We start from the raw sequence: 20,172 nt of genomic DNA, 5'->3' as shown, positions 1-20,172 counted from the left end.
ATGTGTGTGGCAATTGACTGAAATTGTATATATATGCCGTGAGCAGTAGTAACTTTTATTTAGTATTTATTTTAAGTTAGTTCTGTCTGACTTGGACTGTTTCTGTTATTTTTGCTTAAAATGTTTTCCTTATTGTTACTTGTTTGCATTGCATAGAGTGTCTTTGCTTAATGTTAATGTAACAAGATGGTGAATGAAAAGTCATCCTGACGATGCCTTTCTCTTCCTATTTCTAATGTACTCCAGTTCTAAGTTAGTATGGAGTAGCAGTATTCTGGTTAGCAGTCAGACATTCTGTAACCATTTTAAAAGATACTTAAATCACTGTGTGTGTGTGTGTGTGTGTGTGTGTGTGTGTGTGTGTGTGTGTGTGTGTGTGTGTGTGTATATAAAATGCCTCAAGTGCTATATGGTGGTGGGTAGAGAACAGGCTTGAACTCTGTACCTTGGGCCCAGGTGGCAAGAGCCTGAATTCCCTACCCATTACCATTTATAAAAAAAAAAAAAAAAAATTGCAGATTTGTCCCTCATGCTTGTTCTGTTCCTCATAAAATCTGTGGTTTCTATATTTTTGTGTCATTGCAAAGTCAGTAGCGCATTCATGTGGTAGCATTGTTGTCAGACAGTTACAGGTTCTCTGGTTTGATCCTTGGCTGGGGTGCCTTCTGTGTGGAGTCTGTATGTCCTCCCTGTGTTTGTGGGGGTTTCCTCTGGTGTTTCCCATCTTACAAAGACATGTTTGTCTCTGGAGTGTTTCTCCCTGGGCCTCTACTGAAAATTGGCTTTTGTTCTAAGTCAGACTTTCCTGGTTAACAAATGTTAAATAAAAATGACAAGTATTTGAATTTCAGACTTCATATTCTTCAGAAAGTACATGGTAACACACAAGTTTTTATTCTAGCAATTTTCTAAGTTTATAAGATGGATATTTGAAATTTGTCCCTATTTTTGGGACTGTATAACCCCATTAATAGCTTCGTCCAGGTTTTTTGAGCTAAGGTTGAGAGCTATGATAAGAACTGAATTCACTGAATATGTTTGGAGGTTGTATTCCCCCATTATTGGCTTTGTTCAGGTGTTTTGTGCATAGAGGTTGACAGCTATGGTGAGAACTGAATTCACTAAATGGTAGCCATTTAAGTTTCAGTCTTCCTCTCTTTCATAAAACAGCTGATTTGGCATAGTGGTATGTTACTCTGATTGTTTTGCACAGGGTCCTGGATTTAAGAATTGGCAATGAAATGTATGGTAGTAACACAGCATTTTATTCTAGCAACTTTCCAACATTATACAAGCAATGTTTAAAATGTGTCCCTGGATGTTCTTCGTGTTTCACTGTTGCAGTCATTACATTTGGGTAGTCTGCTGGCAGGTTGCCCTCAGTTGGCCTGATTAAGAAAGTCTTGGGTCCTGTGTCGGTTGCTGTCCCTTCTTCCATGACGTCAGGTCATCAGGGGTATAAAACACGCAGCTGACGCCATTACATTAGTCTTTCTTGCCGCGCGGTGCCCGAAGCAGAAGCAGTTCGCAAGTGCCGATCGACCGACTCCTGAAATTTTTGTTTTCGAGTTTCAGAACCGAAGTCTTCAACTAAAAAGCCAAGTACCCCATTGGGGAAACTTTTTCTTGCTCCTTATCAATGTCAGTAAAAGTTAATGATTACATTTCTTGTGAGAAGCAAATACCTCATAAAGATTTTCATTTGTGTTGTATTCCTTGCCTAGGACCTGACCACAACGTGCCTTGTTGTCGGTTTTCTGCTAAATTTAATCAACGCACGATTAAACGTCTGTATATTTTTGCTTCTAAATATTTTTGCTCAAGGTTTAATTATCCAGAAATGTCGTCGGTTAGCAATCCGACTACCGGAGTACCTAAAAAACAGAAAGAAAAAGACAGAGACAGACCGTCGAGGTCCAAAACTGATGACGACGCTTCTCCCAAGCCAGTCACCAGTTCGCCGGTACTCTTAGAGGCACTTTCGCAGCCCCTGATACCTGCTACTTCTGATTCACAGGCCTCTACTGAGACCCATTTGGAGTCCGGTATGCCGCGAGATGCTTCAATTATGGAACCCGCAGATGTCTCTACCTTAGATGGGTCCGGAGCCGCTGTGCAGGCACCGGCTTCGGAGGGTGTTTTCAGGCCTACAGATTTGTATATTAGACCTACGCCATCTTCCAAACTGAGGCCAAAATCTAAATCTATGTCTAAAAACCAACGCCTGGGCCACCTGTGCAGGCCTCTATGCCTAAAAAACAAATTATCAAAATGGCTGAAGATTTAATTACTCTGATTAGAGGTAGCCAACCCCCTCCTTCTAAGAGGCCTAGGCAAAACATTGAGTATGAATCTTCTGAACAGGATTCTATTTCTTCTGACTCTTCCAATGAACAGGATGTGTCTATTCCTACTTATGAGGATTCTGATGCAGAACACTCCATTCCTTCTGCTTCTTCCCGTGAGGATTTTTCTTTTGGTGAAACTTTACATACCTTAAGGGAACATTTCCAGTGGGAAAGTCAGGATTTGTCTGAATCCAAAAAGAGACTTAGGGATTTTCTTCTTCTTCCTCAGCATAGGCCTTTGGCTATACCTCCTGTTTTAGACATTGTTGATGATGTTTTCTTCAGAATCTAGTATGGCTCCTGATTCTCTGCCTCCAGCTCCTTGTAAGCCATACAGATACTACAGGGTTCCTGACTCCCACAAATTCCTTTTCAAAAATCCTATTGCTGATCCTGAAATCATGTCTCAGGGTCCCAAGGGCATTAAGGCCTCTACTGCTAAAAATCCTACCCCTTCTGATAGAGATTCCAGGGCACTGGATAGATGGGGTAAGAAGGTTTACACTTCTGCAACCTTGGCAATCGGGGCTTTAAACTATCAATTACATATGCTTAAATATCAACAGCATATCATGGGACTACTTAAACAGAAAATGATGTTAATGTCTGACTGTGTGGCAAATAAAGATTTACAGGATTTATTACATTCAGCTGAACAAGTTGGAAAACATACTTTGCAATATGGTTTTGATTCCTTGGAGGCCTCTTGTAGGGTTGCTGTAACTGGATCTGTGCTAAGAAGACATGCCTGGCTCAAAGAGCAAACTCTGCCTGACCATGTTAAAGCAAAATTGTTGGATGCTCCTTTACAACAGGACCATCTCTTTGGTAATAAGGCTGAAGTGTTAAAAAAGATGGAAGATAAAGCTAAATCTATGCAAACTGTGAAAGATTTCTTACAGGTGCAACCTCCAAGATTTAGTAGGCACTGACCTACTAAGAACTGGTCCTTTCCAGTCCCTTCGAGAGCCACTCAAGTCAAATCCAGACATTCCAAAGGCTCCAGGTTTCAGTTACAAGGAACTTTTAGAACAAAACAATGGGGTGCCTCCACCTCCAAATCTGGAAACAACAAGGCACCTCCCTATGGTAAACAGTCTCAATGACCTCCCTCTACAATCACCAAGTACTTACCTTTTAGCCACCCCTTTGGGGGGAAAACTGGCACTTCATGGATGAAACTGGCTACTTATTACCCAGGAAAAATGGGTTTTAAATATAGTATCCCAGGGATACAGATTTCATTTCCACACATTGCCAATCCCAAACAGATGGTCAAACCTGCCCCCAAATCAGTGGGCAGAGGCCCAGAAACAAGTTCTGTCCCTTATGAACATGGGGGCTATTCAACCAGTACCAGAAGAGAAAAAGGAACAAGGTTTCTATTAAAGACTTTTCCTGGTACCCAGAAAAGACAAATTATGGCATCCAATTCTGGACTTACTTACTCTGAACACATTTCTGGACATTCCAAAATTCAAGATGCTGACTCTTCAACAGTTACTACCTATGCTAGGCAAAGATGCCTGGTTAGTAACTCTAGACTTAAAAGAGGCTTACCTGCATATCTCAGTCAGGAAATCTTGCAGAAGATACCTCCGCTTCAAAGCAGGCTACTTGCATTACTAGTTCTCTGCGCTGCCCTTTGGCTTATCTACTGCGCCCAGGGTTTTCACAAAGTGCCTGGCTCCAGTAATTGCATTTTGTAGGCAAAGAAATATTCAAATTTATCCATACCTGGACGATTGTCTAATTCAGGCAGAAAACAAGGACATTCTTCTAAAGCATTTGGTATTTGTAAAAAGGGTTCTAACTTGTCTAGGGTACACCATAAACGAAAAGAAATCACAAATGGTACCCTCTCAAAAAATTACATTCCTGGGTGCAAGCTTGAATACAACTGCCCAGATGACTTGCCTTACATCAGAAAAGCAAATTCAATTGGTGACTTACTTCAAACAGGTGGCCACAAAAACCCTGCTATCTGCAAGACAAATTCTGCAAGCCTTGGGGTTCATGGCCTCCTGCATTCTTCTAATTCCATATGCAAGACTGCATATGAAGAAACTTCAATGGTACTTAAAAAGTTTATGGAGTCAACATTGTCACAGCCAGGAAACAATGATTCCTATCATACCGTGCCTGCAACTGGAGTTCCTATGGTGGGCAGAGGCCTCCCACCAAAACAAGAGACTGCCATTCACTCCACCCCCTGCCGCCCAAACCCTAACTACGGACGCATCAGACTATACTTGGGGGGCTCATCTGGCAGGAAAGTGCATTCAGGGCAAGTGGAGCCCAAATCAAATGTACCTTCATATCAGTCAGAAAGAGATGCTCGTACAGAATGCACTGACAGCCTTCAAGGACTACCTTCATCCAGGACAATTGATGATGAAGACAGACAACACCACAGTGATGTGGTACATAAACAAGCAGGGGGTACACATCCCTACCCCCTTTGCAGACTAGCCATGGCATTGTGGAACACGGCCTTGACCAACCAAATACAACTACAAGCTGAATTCCTGTCAGGAAAGCTAAATACTCTGGCAGACGAACTAAGCAGAAATCTCATGGACCCACATGAATGGAAACTGGAACCACAAATTTTCAACATGTTGACACACAAATGGGGGAGTCCAGACATGGATCTGGGGTGAGGCAAAAAGATCTATCAGTTGGACAAGTTCTGCACAAGAATTCACCACAAAAAAGCCTGGAAAGTGGATGCTGTATCATTCAGGTGGAAAAACCTATCTTTCTATACTTTTCCCCCTCTGCCTCTGCTCTCCAAAGTTCTACTAAAAGTCAGACAGGACAAACCACAAATTATTCTGATTGCTCCAGACTGGCCTTGCCAACACTGGTACCCACTCTTGTGCAGTGTGTCACACCTTTCTCCGTGGCACCTGCCTCAGACACCTTACCTACTGTCTCAGCAGAACTACCAAATTCTGCACACTCAGCTCCAAACTTGTAATCTTGCAGCGTGGCTAATCATCTAATTTCACCCTTGGCATCCCTCAGCAAACCTGTGATGGATGTCATTTTGGAGGCTAGAAGGCCTAGTGCTAGAAAATCTTATGCTGACAAATGGAAACGATTCTGTGCCTGGAACCAATCACAAGGAATAAGCACAGCAATGCCCAATATTCCTCAGATTCTGCAATACTTGACTGAGATGCTTCACAAGGTCCTATCTTTTTCTTCCATAAAAATCAATGCCTCTGCCATTTCAGCTCATTACAACACAGAACCTCCCCTCTTCTCTCATCCTCTGCTAAAGCAGTATCTCAGAGGGGCCAAAAACTTAAGACCTCCCAGGAGAGTGCCAACCACTGCATGGGACCTCAATTTTGTTTTGGAAAAACTCACTCTCCCTCCTTTTGAGCCAGCTGCTACTGCAGACCTAAAATTTATCTCCTGGAAAACAGCTTTCCTTTTTAGCAGTCACTTCAGCTAGAAGGATTTCTGAATTACAGGCTCTTATGGCAGTGGAGCCTTCCATTATTTTTCATGCGGGCAGGGTGTCTCTCAGGACCAATCCATCTTTCATGCCTAAGGTGGTATCCAGTGTGGCTCTTAATCAGACCATTCATCTACCAACTTTCTTTCTAAATCCACAGAACAAGGGTAAGCAGATTCTGCATTCATTGGATGTACACAGACAACTTAGATTTTACTTAAACATGACAAAGTCTCTAAGAAAATCTGAACAACTATTGGTGGCATTTGCTGCAGGGGCAGAGGGAAAGGCTATTTCAAAGCAGACTGTTTCCAAATGGATAAGCCATTGTATTTGTTTCTGCTATATGCACCATGGTAAACCTATCCCCAAGGGGATCAGATCTCATTCCACCAGGGCTGCATCTACTTCTGCAGCCTTTCTCAGAGGGGTTCCTACCAGAGACATTCTAGAAGCTGCTGCCTGGAGCTCAGTTCATACGTTCGCCAAACATTATCATTTACCTCTGTTCTCTAAACCCAGAGCTGGTTTTGCTACTGCTGTCCTGCAGGGCCTTATAGCTGCTCCTAATGCTGTATAAATCCATCCTCCCAACCATAGCTTTGGGAATCTACCCAAATGTAATGACTGCAACAGTGAAACACGAAGAACATAGTACAGTTGTGTACACTTACCATAAATGTAGATGTTCAAGTGTATTCACTGTTGCAGTCTTGGTTACCCACCCTCCAGCCCCCTGTTTTTCTCTTACTATACCTCTACTTTCTTTTACTATGCTTAAAAGCTTTTTTGGTGTATTTGCTTTTGTTTGGAGGTATATTTTTTGTGTTTTAAATTCTATACACACAACACACACACTCATATTTTGCTTATCATCTGGGGCAAGAAAAACTAATGTAATGGCAACTGCTGCATGTTTTATACCCCTGATGACCTGACGTCATGGAAGAAGGGACAGCAACCGATGCAGGACCCAAGACTTTATTAATCAGGCCGTCTGAGGGCAACCTGCCAGCAGATTACCCAAATGTAATGACTGCAACAGTGAATACACTTGAACATCTACATTTATGGTAAGTGTACACAACTGTACTTTTTTGGGCTTTTGCCCCCCCCCCCCCCCCCCATACATTTTGGCTTTTTTCAGATTTCTTGTTCTGCAAAGTTCAGAGATGCAGCTGAGTGAGTAGATTTTACAAGGAGCTGAGAACTGCAGGGGAGCAAAAGTTTAGTGCTGCTTATGATGCTCTGCTTGTATTGTTAATAGCACAACAGGTAGCATACTTGCTTTTGATGCACACGGCTGTGGGTTCTACTCCCACAGTAGAGAGATGCATTGCTGATAGTGTACTGTGTTGAAAAGGGGGTGGATGCTGCTTTCCTTTTTGGCGAAGATACCTAGTAACTATGAACCTGTTATCAGTTTGCCATTCGTTCCCTTTTGCAATATTACTAGCTTATTATTTTTTAGTGTAAGATAGGCAATTTATTCCTCAAGGGCAATAGGCACTTTATTTGTAGATTAAACAATGAAATATAAAGTTATTTGCTAGCAGCAGCCTTTTCATTAGTTACAGATCTCTTTAACGTGGATTCATTTAGATGACTTTTACTTCAGAGATTGTGCATATTTACTGATATTGGTGGACTGTAGAAGTTTCAGTAGACTTTTATGATGGAAATGTACTGAATTGGGCAGTTTTGTCATTATTGGTGCATGTATTTTGTTTCACTGTTTACTGGAAAATTTTTAAAACAAATTTAAAATGCCCTCAAACTGTACTGTATTGTACAAGGAATATAATTTAATACAATCAGGAAGGTGTATGAAAGAGCATGTGTATGTTTCGTGTGCAAGGGGCCTGTGATTTGAAAACAGCCCAAACCCAAAGGTAATCTTTATCTGCCACTGGCAAAATGTGCAGTGCAGTGGTGCAGTGGTTAAGGCTGTCACCTCACAGCAAGAGGTTCTCCGGTTCGATTCTCGGCTGGGGTGCCTTCTGTGTGGAGTTTGCATGTTCTCCCTGCATTCGCATGGGTTTCCTCCGGGTACTCCAGTTTCCTCCCACATTCTAAAGACATGCTTCTGGAGCATTTCTCCCCGGGCCTCCGCTGAAGACAGGATCTGTGGAACCTAGTTGGCTTTCCCGGTCAACAAATATAAAATAAATAAAAATAAAAAAAATAAAAATGTATTTTCTTTGAATGTGGGTTTCAATGCTGTTTCAGTGAATCATGAATGTGAGTTTCAAGGGCACAGAAGAATTAATGCTAAGTCTGTTTTCATTGTGAGACTGCATTGCTTTGTTTAGCTGATATCTATTAGTGTTTACGCTGTAAAATGCAAAATAAAGCTTTCAGATGAAGTCCAAATCATCGCAGAAGTAAAGCAGTATGTTGTTGTTGTTGTTGTGTCTTTCAGATTTTCCCGGTTAGGGGTCGCCACAGTGGAACTCCGGTCCGCTAATGATTGGCAGATTTTTACATGCTAGCTTGCCGGGCCAAACGCACAACCTTTAACGAAGGAACGCCCATTCATGCATGTCGCCACACAGAAGACACTCTAACTGAGAATCGAACAGGCAACGTCTAACTGTGAGGCGACAAAGCTACCGCAGCACCACCACCGTAAAGCAGTATGCACATTAGTATTTATGGTAAATGGGGTGAAATAGCCAAGTAATGGTTCATTGGAATGGCTGCAGAGGCGGAGGCTCCATTTGACCATGATTTTGTGAGGGGGAAGGGCAGCAAACTCAGACAGTCCCGGTTGAACTATACCTCTCAACTGTCCAGATTTTTGCAGAATGAATAGATTTTTGCTTCTTATTTTTGGTTTGTTCCTCAAAATTTGTGGTTTTCTGGCAAATCATTTAGGAATGAAGTCACTAAATAATGACAGACACTGAGTTTCAGACATCATAACCTTCAGAAAAATGCATGCTAAAGCAAGACCTGTTATTCTATAAACTGTCTCAGTTTATACTTGAGCAATTTTTAGTACTAGTTATATGTTCCCCCAATATATTTGGCCTTGTCCAGATTTCCTGCATTAACAGGTTGAGCGGTATGTGCAAATAAATTGCTTTATAGAATTAGGCATATCCAAACCTCTCAACTGTCCCCGATTTTGGCTCAAAATGTGTCTCTTCCCCCAATAATCCCTCTGCAAAATGGCAATTTTGGAAGAAAACATGGAGGGTTTACAGTTAATAAGTAACTGTAATAATCAGAGTTATAGATTACTTTTATTTCAGAAATGCATGTAAATTTTTATTTTGTCAGCTGCTCAGGTTAGCAGTACTAATATTAAAAAGTGTCCCTTCTTTGACAGGTTCACAGCTGTATTGTGTGGCTATTTTATATTTTTGCATCACATTTTTTGGTCCATTTTTCATAAAATTGTGTTTTTTTGGGAAATTAGTGGCAAATTATTAAAGACTGAAGTTAGAAAATAATGGCAGACATTTGAGTTTCAAATTTCATACCCTTCAGAAAATTCATACTAATGCAAGACATACTATTCTGTTGTCTTTCTAAGTTTATAAGAGCAATATTTAAAAATTGTCCTTATTTTTGGGCCTTTGTCCCACTTCTATGTATGGCTTTGTCCAGATTTCTTGCTCTGAGGCTGAGAGGCATGACAAATGTGTCAGGGCCATCACAGTCAGCCAGAGACATTTCAAATTGTGACATACCTGTTGCACCCCACTCCCCCATGTAGTGACTCTGAATGTGTCCAAGCAAGGCAAGGAGCAGTTATGCATTGGAAATGTGCCGAGTATCCCCCCATCCAAGGTAGGCATAAGTACTACAGTTGCTTTTCATCTGTCCTTGATTTTGAAGAATGTTCTGGTTTCTGTCATATTTTTATACTGTTGCTTTATGCTTATTATTATCCAGAAAGCGCCTGTTGCTCTGTGTTTAAGTAGAAATGCTTTAATGACCATCAGGTAAGCTTGTCTGAGATTGTAAGATGCAAGTAAGTTTTAATAAGCATACTGTTAAAGAACTGCCAACATTGAAAGCCTTTCTGTTGTTGTCATGCAGAGAATACTTGCATAACTAGATAACGTGTAAGCCTTGGGTATTGAAATACATATGACAGTATTTGTAATAAAGGACAGGATTACATTATTTTAAGAAGCTCATTACATTTGTTGGAGACTTGGAGTCATCTTTGCAGGCTTTACCTGCAAACTAAACAGAATGCCACTCTATTGTATGCGGTCCACAACCTGTACAGTAATCCTTTAAGCCATGTATGTTGAGCTTGTTTCTTGTTTGCTTTTCATTTTTTACTTTGATCATGTTTTCCCCTTGAAACAACAAGTAGGTAGTTGTCAGGCAGCAGGTCTTTTTTGGATAAAAAACATTTTTACAAGTGGGGGGGTATCACAGAGATTGCTACTTTCAACATGTTACTTGGTACTTTAATAAAGCTGAATATAAATTATAATTAGAACTGCAGTGCAAGGATTAGTGGTTTGAGTTGAGTGCTGCTTGTTTTTCTTATACTTGATTTTGACTGGCATTCCAGTAATGTATTTAAAATAATTTATTTTTTCATGCCTCACATCCTTTTTGTTTCCATCTAGATATTAAGTAAGCTGTCATGCAGCCAATGCACTGAAATATTTTTTTTCTTCTACACTTCATTTTGTCTTGATTGGACTCTCATAATGATGATTTGGCACCCAGGGCAGTGTATTTAACTAAAGTTACAGTTTTTGTGGTTTTGAGCATAGCCGCTTCTCTTTCTAGTTGGCCATATCCATTTCCATTGACCCCACCCATTTAGCTGTCTCCTGCAGCCCCTCTTTGATTTGAAGTCACCAGCTGCCACTGGATTACTGCCACAACTTTTTCTCCTCCTGCATAAATCTCAAATCTGACTAATGTTTTGGTGTGCCATTCTTACTCTTAAGTGCTGACGGAAAAACAGTTAGTGCTCCGTTTCGACCCGACCCATTTTTCTTCACCTGAGATGATGTCTAGTCTTCAGTTGTTTTCATGTGTAGCATGCACACTCCAATCTCTTCTTTTTTCTAATTCCCTTCTTCACATCAAGTAGACAGATTTCCATCAATTTCATTTTTTTTCCTGCTGCAACTACTCTCTTAACACCTTTAACATCCACATCTGTTAGTGTTAGCTAATTATTGTAAATTCTAATTGCAGTCTGTTTCTGTCATCATTTTGTTTGATCATTGTGTATAATCCAACAGACTGGTATTAATTTTCTGTAATTCCACACTTTTGATCTAGTTGATTGTTTCTAAAGTCCAGTTCCATGTTACTTATCTGGTTAATTGTGTTTGCACTTACCAAGGAATTGCCTCCACTTCAGTTAGCTGTTATGGCATGCTGTTCCCCTTGTTTCACCTGCACAGTGACTGATAATTCCTTCTGCTTTCTCCTTGACCCTTGACATATGGTGATCTTGCAAGAGATTCTGTGTTCTTTAGTTACTGCTTTTTAAGTATAAGCTGTTTAAGGTAGACGTCTCTAAATAATACCGTTTTATTAACTGGAGACGAGGATAGCCGTGGGGATACAGCAGTTAATATTGTTGCCTCACAGCAAGAGGTTCTTTGGTTCGATTCTCGGCTGGAGCGCCTTCTACGTGGAGTCTGCATGTCCTACCTGCAGTCGAGTGAACTTTAAAGACATGCAGGTAGGTGCGTGTGTGTTTGTGTGTGCCACCTGTGAAGGCTGGGCACCGGGCTGGCAACTTGACACTGTAAAACTCCACTGCCAATCAATCTGCGGACCAATGAGCCTCTGTGGCGACCCCTAACTGGGAAAAGCCAGAAGATATTGCTTGCTTGCATTAACTGTTGAAGAGGGGAGTGCGTCAGTCTTTGTGTTACATGTTCCGTGCTTTAACTGGATGTCAACATGATGTGTAACATTGCAGCAATTTTAAGTATAATAGGTACAAAGAGAGCTTATTTATAATATAGCTTTAGGTTTGATGTGTTACAGGCAGAAATGTACGTCTGCAAGGCATTTCCTATGTAGTCATTAGGGAAAGTTATCCGTTCTTGCTCCACATGTTAGTACTGTAATTTTAAGTTTATTAACCTGGGCACACCTGAGCATTGTGTAATACAATCAAATTGTTTGCTCATCCTTGTTCGATAGGACCCATATTTGATTATTGGCACTTATGCTGGAGTATCCAGGCAGGAGAGCATGGGCTTGAGCAGCTGACATTGACCTCTCCATTTTGGAGAAGGGAGGTGGCCTTGACTCATTGCATTGATGATGTGCAGAAGTGCAGGTGAATAGCATACAGTCAGTACTTGTTGTCTAAGTCAAAGATTAGTATGTGTGGTAGCACATATGTGTCCTTGTGTGCAGTAGTAATGGAGCTCACTGAACATCATTGATTGAAGAGGGACAGAACCATAGGCAAAAGCCTCTGCTCCCCTCATGGAAGATGGCACCATTATTGCCCTAGGGAAAATAAATAGATTAGCTGAGCAATGAAAGAGATGGCTGATAAGTCAGAATGGGATGGGGAAAAAAAAAGAAGTTAGACATTTATATGAAAAACAGGCTATGCAAAGAATCGCAGCAAAATGGTATTTTTAGGAAGAGAAATAGGAGACAAAGGACAATATGGATAGTGAAGTGCTTTTGTAGAATTAAAAGTAGTTCAGTTGGGATCTGCCAACAGTATCTGTTTCTCTCAGAAACACTGAATTATGTTTGGGGTGTTGGAAAAGGATTGCTATGTTTTTGAGTGTTCTTAGAATGCAGTTATTTAAGTTGGGGAAGCACAGAGACTCCTGAAATTACAGATTATGAACCTCTGAGGAGTGGAGCTCTGACAAAAAAAGGAAAGGTGTATTAGTGATAATGTCTGTACCAGTAGATGATGCTGTAGCACCTTGTTAATGGAGAGAGAAGAGTGACATTAGTTGAGACCTTGCTTGGGTTTCCTCACATACTCCAGTTTCTTCCCACTTTCCAAAAACATACTGTTTGATTAACTGCATGAAATTGTCCATATATGTCAGATTTACCTTTGCTCTTGTGGCCCAGCTCTAGACTGAATTTTTTTTCCAAGAAGGACAGGGTTTACAGGTATTGTACCAAGTGAATGAAGAACAGCTACTTATAGTCATTCCCCTGCATAAGGGAGGACCTTCCACAGACCCATAAGTCTGATCAGCCTTATATGTAAAGCCACGGAAAGACTTATGTAATTAGTCAATCAGGACATAGGGAACGTCCAAACACTGAACCCATCTCAGTTTGTATTTGTCAAGGACAAGTCATGCTTACTCACCCTGGTGGATTTTTTTTGAAAAGGTCACCAAAGCAATGGATGAAGGCAAAGTGGTACACATTGCATACCTCAACCTGGCCAAAGCTTTTGACACCGTTCCCCACTCAGGCATAGTAGGAAAGCTAAATAAACTGGGAATAAGCCCATATGTCACCCGCTGGATTGCCGACTGGCTGACAGGATGCAGATAATCAAGATAGGAGGAGTTACCTCCACAAAGAGACCAGTCACCAGTGTGGTCCCCAAGACTTCTGTGCTGGAACTTTTCCTGTTTGGCATCTACATTTCTGAAGTAAAAGCCAATAGCCAATATCAAAGTTTCTGGCTGACTACGACTGCAGATAACTGAAAGCTAGGAGCAGTTATTGAATCCCCAAATGACTTAGCCATCCTGCAGGTAACTTAGTCTCAAATAAATAACTGGTGCCAAAATCATGGACTGAAACTAAATAAATGCCAAAAAATGCATTATCGTAGCCTTTAGGAAGTAGTCTACCCCCTGGGTACTACCACATTGACAGTACTTCCCTAAAAGTTAACCCAGTTGTTCAGGATTTGGGAACTTATGTGGGCTGCAATCTAACTTTTGACCAACATGTATCTGTTGTTGTAAGGAAGTCCTTCTGTATTGAACAGATATAATTATAAACAAAAGGATTGTTTCTAGATGTAAGGATGTCATTGCCCCCTTTTACTCAGCCCTCATTAGGGCATTTATTGAATATAAAGACCCCCTGTGCGTATCTATCCAGATATGTGCAACAACTGGAATGCCCACAGATCTACCTTAAAAAAGGATACAAGGCCTAAACAACATGTCCTACATAGACTTACTCAAAGTCCTATCACTGTACTCTATATCCTGCAGGCTGCTAAGAGGTGACCTGTGTCTGGCATAAAAATGCATCCTTCGATCCGTTACTGATGGGTTTACTGCATATCAGCAAGTCAAATGGCATCAGAAGTACTCTGTCTGAGGGACTAAACCTCTTCTACAAAATCAACAGAATGGTTTGGAGAGAGAGTTCTATCATGCAAGGATGCTGCTACTGCAGAACTGATGTCCCATCTACATAAAACAAAGTCCATCCCTGTCCATATTCAAGGGAACTTAAATCTATGTATGGGAAACAGAAAATTTACCCTGGAACTGCTCCCCCCCCACTACTGATGGACAGAGGCAGCTCCTAAATGCTTTATCCCATGCATGGGTCCCCTCAAATTATATATATGGTATCATCCCAGTTATTCTCATTAGGGGTAATATTTAATTATCCACCATGGGATGGGTAAAGCTAATCTATAAACAAATGGGATAGGTTATTTCGAGGGCACAAAGGGAAAATGACTAGTCTTAAAATGGCCCACAACAAACAAACAAACTAAACATTGTTTTCATTTCAGAACATGCCCCACTAAAGTGCTTGGAATAGCCAAGTATTTGTTCTTGGGTTTTGCAGTCAGACAAATACAAGGGAAGTGTACCAAGCAACCTCTGTGGTTGAAGGCTGTAAGATATTTTGTTTAAGTGAGACTCACCAAGTCTCATTGGCAAAACTGGTCCAGAGAATGTATTTTTTTGAACAGAAGATTAACTTAAAAATAAAATGTACTGTCATGTTTTCTAGGTCAGGAGAGCCCTCTGTATCCTCCAAGCATGTTAATTGTACTCCTTGCACTTAAGATATGCAGTCAATTTTGATAGAGTAGCCTCCTGTGGAAAAGCAGTTTTCTCCCACTGCAGTAGTCATGGAGTAGGGTGGTGCACTGCAAGACAAATGAAGGTGACAGTGTAACATAACAATTTAATGTTGTGTTATTTAAGTGTGCACAATAAACATTTTGTTTTCCATCCGTAAACAAAGGCAGTCCTCACTCATGTACACTAATTTTGTCAGATCTCCTTTGTTCAAGCAGAGCTGTGAATAATGCTTTCACAGAATGTGACTACCATGTGAGGGGTAACCAGGTTACCAGTAATAAGCAGCTGTATGATCCTTTAGGTAGTGGTAGAGAAATATGCCACCTCCACAAGTGACAGAAGGGAGCTAAACATGGGTCAGATGCTTTGCAAGCGGTCTGGATATTTTCCATTGACAAGAATGATACTCGGCATATGTTAGCTCAGACAAACGGAGTATCATAGCAGTTTAGGGAAGGGATTGGTGATCAGTTGTGAGCTAGCACAAGCAGTTCTGTATCAGGTCTGCCAGCTGACCATTTCCCATTTTAATAGGAGCATTTAAAACCAAATGTTTAGCTTCTTGAGTGGAACATAGGTTGATAGGTTTATTGAAAGTTACTAGGCTAATGGCCATATAGCCCTTATAAGCCTAGCCATTTTGAACCAAGTTAACCTTACAGTCTTAGCCATTTTATACCTGAGTTACCCCAAATGGCCATGGATAGATGGGCGTTATTTGAAGAGCGAGTTTAAGATCAGCACTGACTACCTCTGTCCATAAGGGACATGGTCGCCACCCCCGTGGTGAACTTGCAGTCCCCCGTCCAATTGTCCAGGTTGTGCCTGAACATGGTCATTGAGGAGCTCTGCTTAGCATGAATTGGGAGTCTACTCCAAAGGAGTAGCAATCTCGGAGAGGCATATCTGGCTCTCCAGCATGTTCTGTTGATGTCACAGGCTAGGTTAAGATCCCTGGGGCAAGTGACTCTTGTCCCATTTGATTTGCGGATGTTCATAGGTTCATACTAGGCTATCTGCCCTAGGGCATTTATAAGCCTAGCCAGAGTGTGTTTGGCTTTCACCACCCATTTTAAATTAATTTTGCTATGCCCTTTTTTGAGGTTAGTATACTGTGCCTCAAATAGTGACACAGAAGTGATACCCGGGGTAAACCTACGATCTCCCATCCACTCATCAAGATTCCTCTTGAAGAGAGTCAGTGAGGGACTCTGCCTAACCTGGACTGGGATTTTATTCCAGAGTGAAGGGAGCCTCTGGGTTATGAATCTGTCCCTCCAGCATGTCCTATTTATTTCAGTGCTGAGGTTCAAGTCTCTTGAGCGCATAGCTCAATGGGGTTTGGATTTTCTGAGGTGCAGCATGTCCATTAATTCCAGGTTGGACATGGCTTTATACGTCGGGCACAGATCGCCTCTGAGCAGGCGGTATGCCACTGAGTAGAGCTGGGGTTTCTTTAACCGGGCAGCATATGGCATCTGTTTGAGCCCTTTGATCCTCTTGGTGAGGTACTTTTGGGGTCTTTCCAGATGCTGCAGGTGTCTGGTAAGGTACATCCCAAAAGGGGCATTGTACTCCATTATGGGCCTGATGAGGGATGAGTAAAGAGGCACAATGACCTCCCCTGATCTAGATGTGAATCCTTTCATGATTAGGTGGGCTATATAAAATGTTTTTCTAACCACTTTGGCCACGTGGTTGTTAAATGAGATTGCTATCAGCTTGGGTCCCCAGGTCCCTAATTACTTCTTCTGTACTTAATGGATTACCACCTATGTGGTAATTTGTGGGCACTTTGTTTTTGCCAAAGGGGATGACTGTACACTTTTTGGCGTTTAGCTTGAGGCCATGGCTCTGGCACCAATTGTCTGTTTCTATGAGCCCTTTTGGAGGATGCTTGTGTTGGCTGGAGAGTTGATTATGGCGCCCAGTTTGCAGTCATCTGTGAACTTGGTCAGCCACAGTCCTTCCATGTTGGCCTGTACCTCCGAGAAATATATACCAAACAAGAGAGGTCCCAGGACTGAACCTTGTGGGACGCCACTTGTAACTGGTTTGGAGTCTGACATGGCTCCAGCAATTCTAACCATGTGGGTTCTGTCCTTGAGCCAGTTTGCAACCCATCTAGTGACATAGGGGTTTATATTTAAGCTGGTGAGCTTATCTATAATGCATGAGTTGGGTATTGTATCGAAGGCTTTTGCGAGGTCCAGGTAGGCTGTGTGGACCACCTTCCCCTCGTCAATGGCCTTGGTGATTGTTTCAAAGAAATCGACCAGGTTTAAGAGGTAGGATCTGCCCTTAACAAAGCCGAACTGGGTAGGATCCAGTGTCTGTAGGTCCCCAATATCTTTAGTTATGAAGTCCATGATGATCCTTTCCATAGCTTTGCAGACCAAGCTAGTCAGGCTTATGGGGCGATAGTTACCAGGATCCGTTGAGGCACCACCTTTGTGGAGAGGGACCACTGTTGCTGTATGCCACTCTTTGGGTACATATCCTGCAGTAAGGCTGAGATTGAACAGTAGTTTTATGTTTGGGTTTAGCTCTTCTTTGAGTTCATGTAGGAAGCAGCCCGGGACACCGTCTGGTCCCATTGATGCTGTGTTTTTTGCTTTGGAGAGGGCGGCTCTTACCTGAGCATCTGAGATGTCAGGGGGGCAGCACTCTGCTGGGATAGATATTTGCCCTTTTGGTGGGGAGGGGGGGAGAAGTTTGCGCTGAACCTGTCAGCTAGGATGTTGGCAATGTCTGTGGGTTCGGTGTATCTTTTGTCATTTTGGACTAATTCTGAGCATATCTGGGAATTCCCACCCAGGTTCCTAACATAACTAAAGAAAGCCTTGTGATTATCCTTAGTGTCCTGTGCAATTTTTCTCTCGAAGCTGGCCTTAGACGATTTCATGAGTGCCCGTAGTTTTTTGCTAATACTGATCAGAGATGCCTTCCCTTTTTGGGATTTTGCTCTATCATGTAGTAGCTTCCTACTTCTGTTGTATAGTTTGTTTATGGCTGGGGTCCACCAGACAGGACGTCTGCCTTTAGAGGATTGGGTCTTGGTTTTATTTGGGAATGCATGATCCATGCATTCCTGAAGGTGTTCATAGAATGCGTTTATAAAGGATTCTGCGGTCTGGGCCGTATTTTCCACAGGCCCGGGGGCTTTGAAGAATTCCACCTCGGTTTTGAGTATTTCCATTGGGGCAGGGTCAGAGACTGACCTGTAGACAAGGCACAAGTTGCCTGTCAGCAGACTATAAGATGCAAAGTACAGTGACAGGGCTTTCAGTCTATCCACATAAGACCTGGTTTGGAGGCCCAGAATTTATTTGTGAGAGACCTCTGTTGTCTCTCCAGCTGATGCAGGTGTCTGGTGAGGTACATGCAAAAGGGGGCATTTTACTGAATTAGTGGTCTAATGAGGGTCTAGTACAGTGGAGTTATAACATCCTTAGACCTGGATGAGATGTCCTTACTTATGAGGTATGCAGTATATAAGGCTTTCCTTAGCACTGTGGAGACACAGTGGTCGAAGTTTAGGGTTTGAACTTGGGGGGTGCTTCAGGGCTGTAATTGGAGGGTATTCCTGTTTGCCAAAGGGGATTATAAAGCACTTTTTTGTGTTTAGTTTAGTCCGTGGCTTTGGCACCAGTTATTTGTCTGTGTTAGCCCCTTCTGCAATATGTTAACATCATATTGCAGAAGGGGAGGTGACCTGTGCCTGACGTATAAGGCCATGTCCAACCCGGAATTAAGGGACATGCTGCACCTCAAAAAAATCCAAATCCCATCGAGCTACACGCTCGAGAGACTTGAACCTCAGCACTGAAATAAATAGGACATGCTGGAGGGACAGATTTATAACCCAGAGGCTCCCTTCACTCTGGAATAAAATCCCAGTCCAGGTTAGGCAGAGTCCCTCATTGACTCTTTTCAAGAGGAATCTTGATGAGTGGATGGGAGATCGTAGGTTTACCCCGGGTATCACTTCTGTGTCACTGTTAGACAGAGGCACAGTATACTAACCTCGAAAAAGGGCATAGAAATATTAATTTAAAATGGGTGGCGAAAGCCAAACATACTCTGGCTAGGCTTATAAATGCCCTAGGGCAGATAGCCTAGTATGAACCTATGAACCTATCATTGGTGGACTGATTGCACCCGATTTGCAATCATCAACAAACTTGGTAAGCCACATGCCATCTGCTTTGGCTTGAACTTCTGAAAAAGATTGCCAACAGTCACTGGCCTAGTGCAGATTCTTGTGGTACACCACTGGTGACTGGTCTACTGGTAGAGGTGGAGTCTCCATCTTTAATAATGTGAGTTCTGTCTATGAGCCAGTTGGCTACCCATGTAGTGATGTAAGGGTTAATCCCCAGCTGGGCGGATTTCTAATGATGCCTTTGTGGGGAATTGTGTTAAAACCCCAAACCTCTCAAGCCCGCACGTATGGCAAGTGCAACGGCTGTATAGTCCAAAGCAAAGTCAAAACAATTCAGAGCCAGCACAAAGTGTGTGTTAGCATAGTTTAATGCATAAAAAATGTAACAACATGGTGAAGGGACAAAAGTACATATCCCAACCCCTAAACCAAGCCGGTTTCGGCTTAATAGCCTTCCTCAGCGGAAGACAAATAAAGAACAAATTCTGGGATCAAAATATCCTTCTTATGTAGCCAAAGGCAAGTGCCAGCAAACATTCCTATTGGTTAATTCATAAATATTCATTTCAACCAGGTGGGAAAAGCCCCCCCAGTTGAATTATCCATTTTTTCTCCTTAATATTCAAAATACTGTGCCAGCCAACTTTATCCCTGCAATTCCCTATAATATGATCAATAATAGTAAATCTAAATACTGAAGTGCTGTGTTTGCAAGTGTGTTTATAGAGGGCATTGGATTGCTTTTTGTGTCTTATATCACACATATGCTCCCCAATTCTAAATTTGAGAGGACTTGAAGTTTGGCCCACATAAAATGCAGAGTATGTGCAAGTGGCCAGATACATCACCCAGCTTGTACTTCAATTGGCCAAAAAAAATGTACACCATAGATGTATTCCTGCTGCTGAATTCTTTGGTTTCATTTACCCGATAGTGTGAACAATGACCGCAAGGGACACATCCCACCAATATGTCTCCTGTCAGTGTCCTTTGGGATAAAACATTACCCCTATAATCTGACCTTTTGTAATGACTGAAAAGGGAACCCAGAACATGGCCCCTATGGAAAGATAAGGAACATTTGTCCCCCAAATGGTCAGACAGTCTACTTTCAGCCAACAGGATATTCCAGTCTGTGGATAATTTGAATGAATGATTTAGTATTCCTGCCAAAGGTAGTAACAAATC

Source organism: Protopterus annectens, chromosome 2.part2 (assembly GCF_019279795.1).
Source record: "Protopterus annectens isolate FY-2018-M chromosome 2.part2, PAN1.0, whole genome shotgun sequence".
NCBI lineage: Eukaryota > Metazoa > Chordata > Ceratodontiformes > Protopteridae > Protopterus > Protopterus annectens.
The sequence above is the reverse complement of the archived record's forward strand: the minus strand, read 5'-3'. Positions refer to the sequence as shown.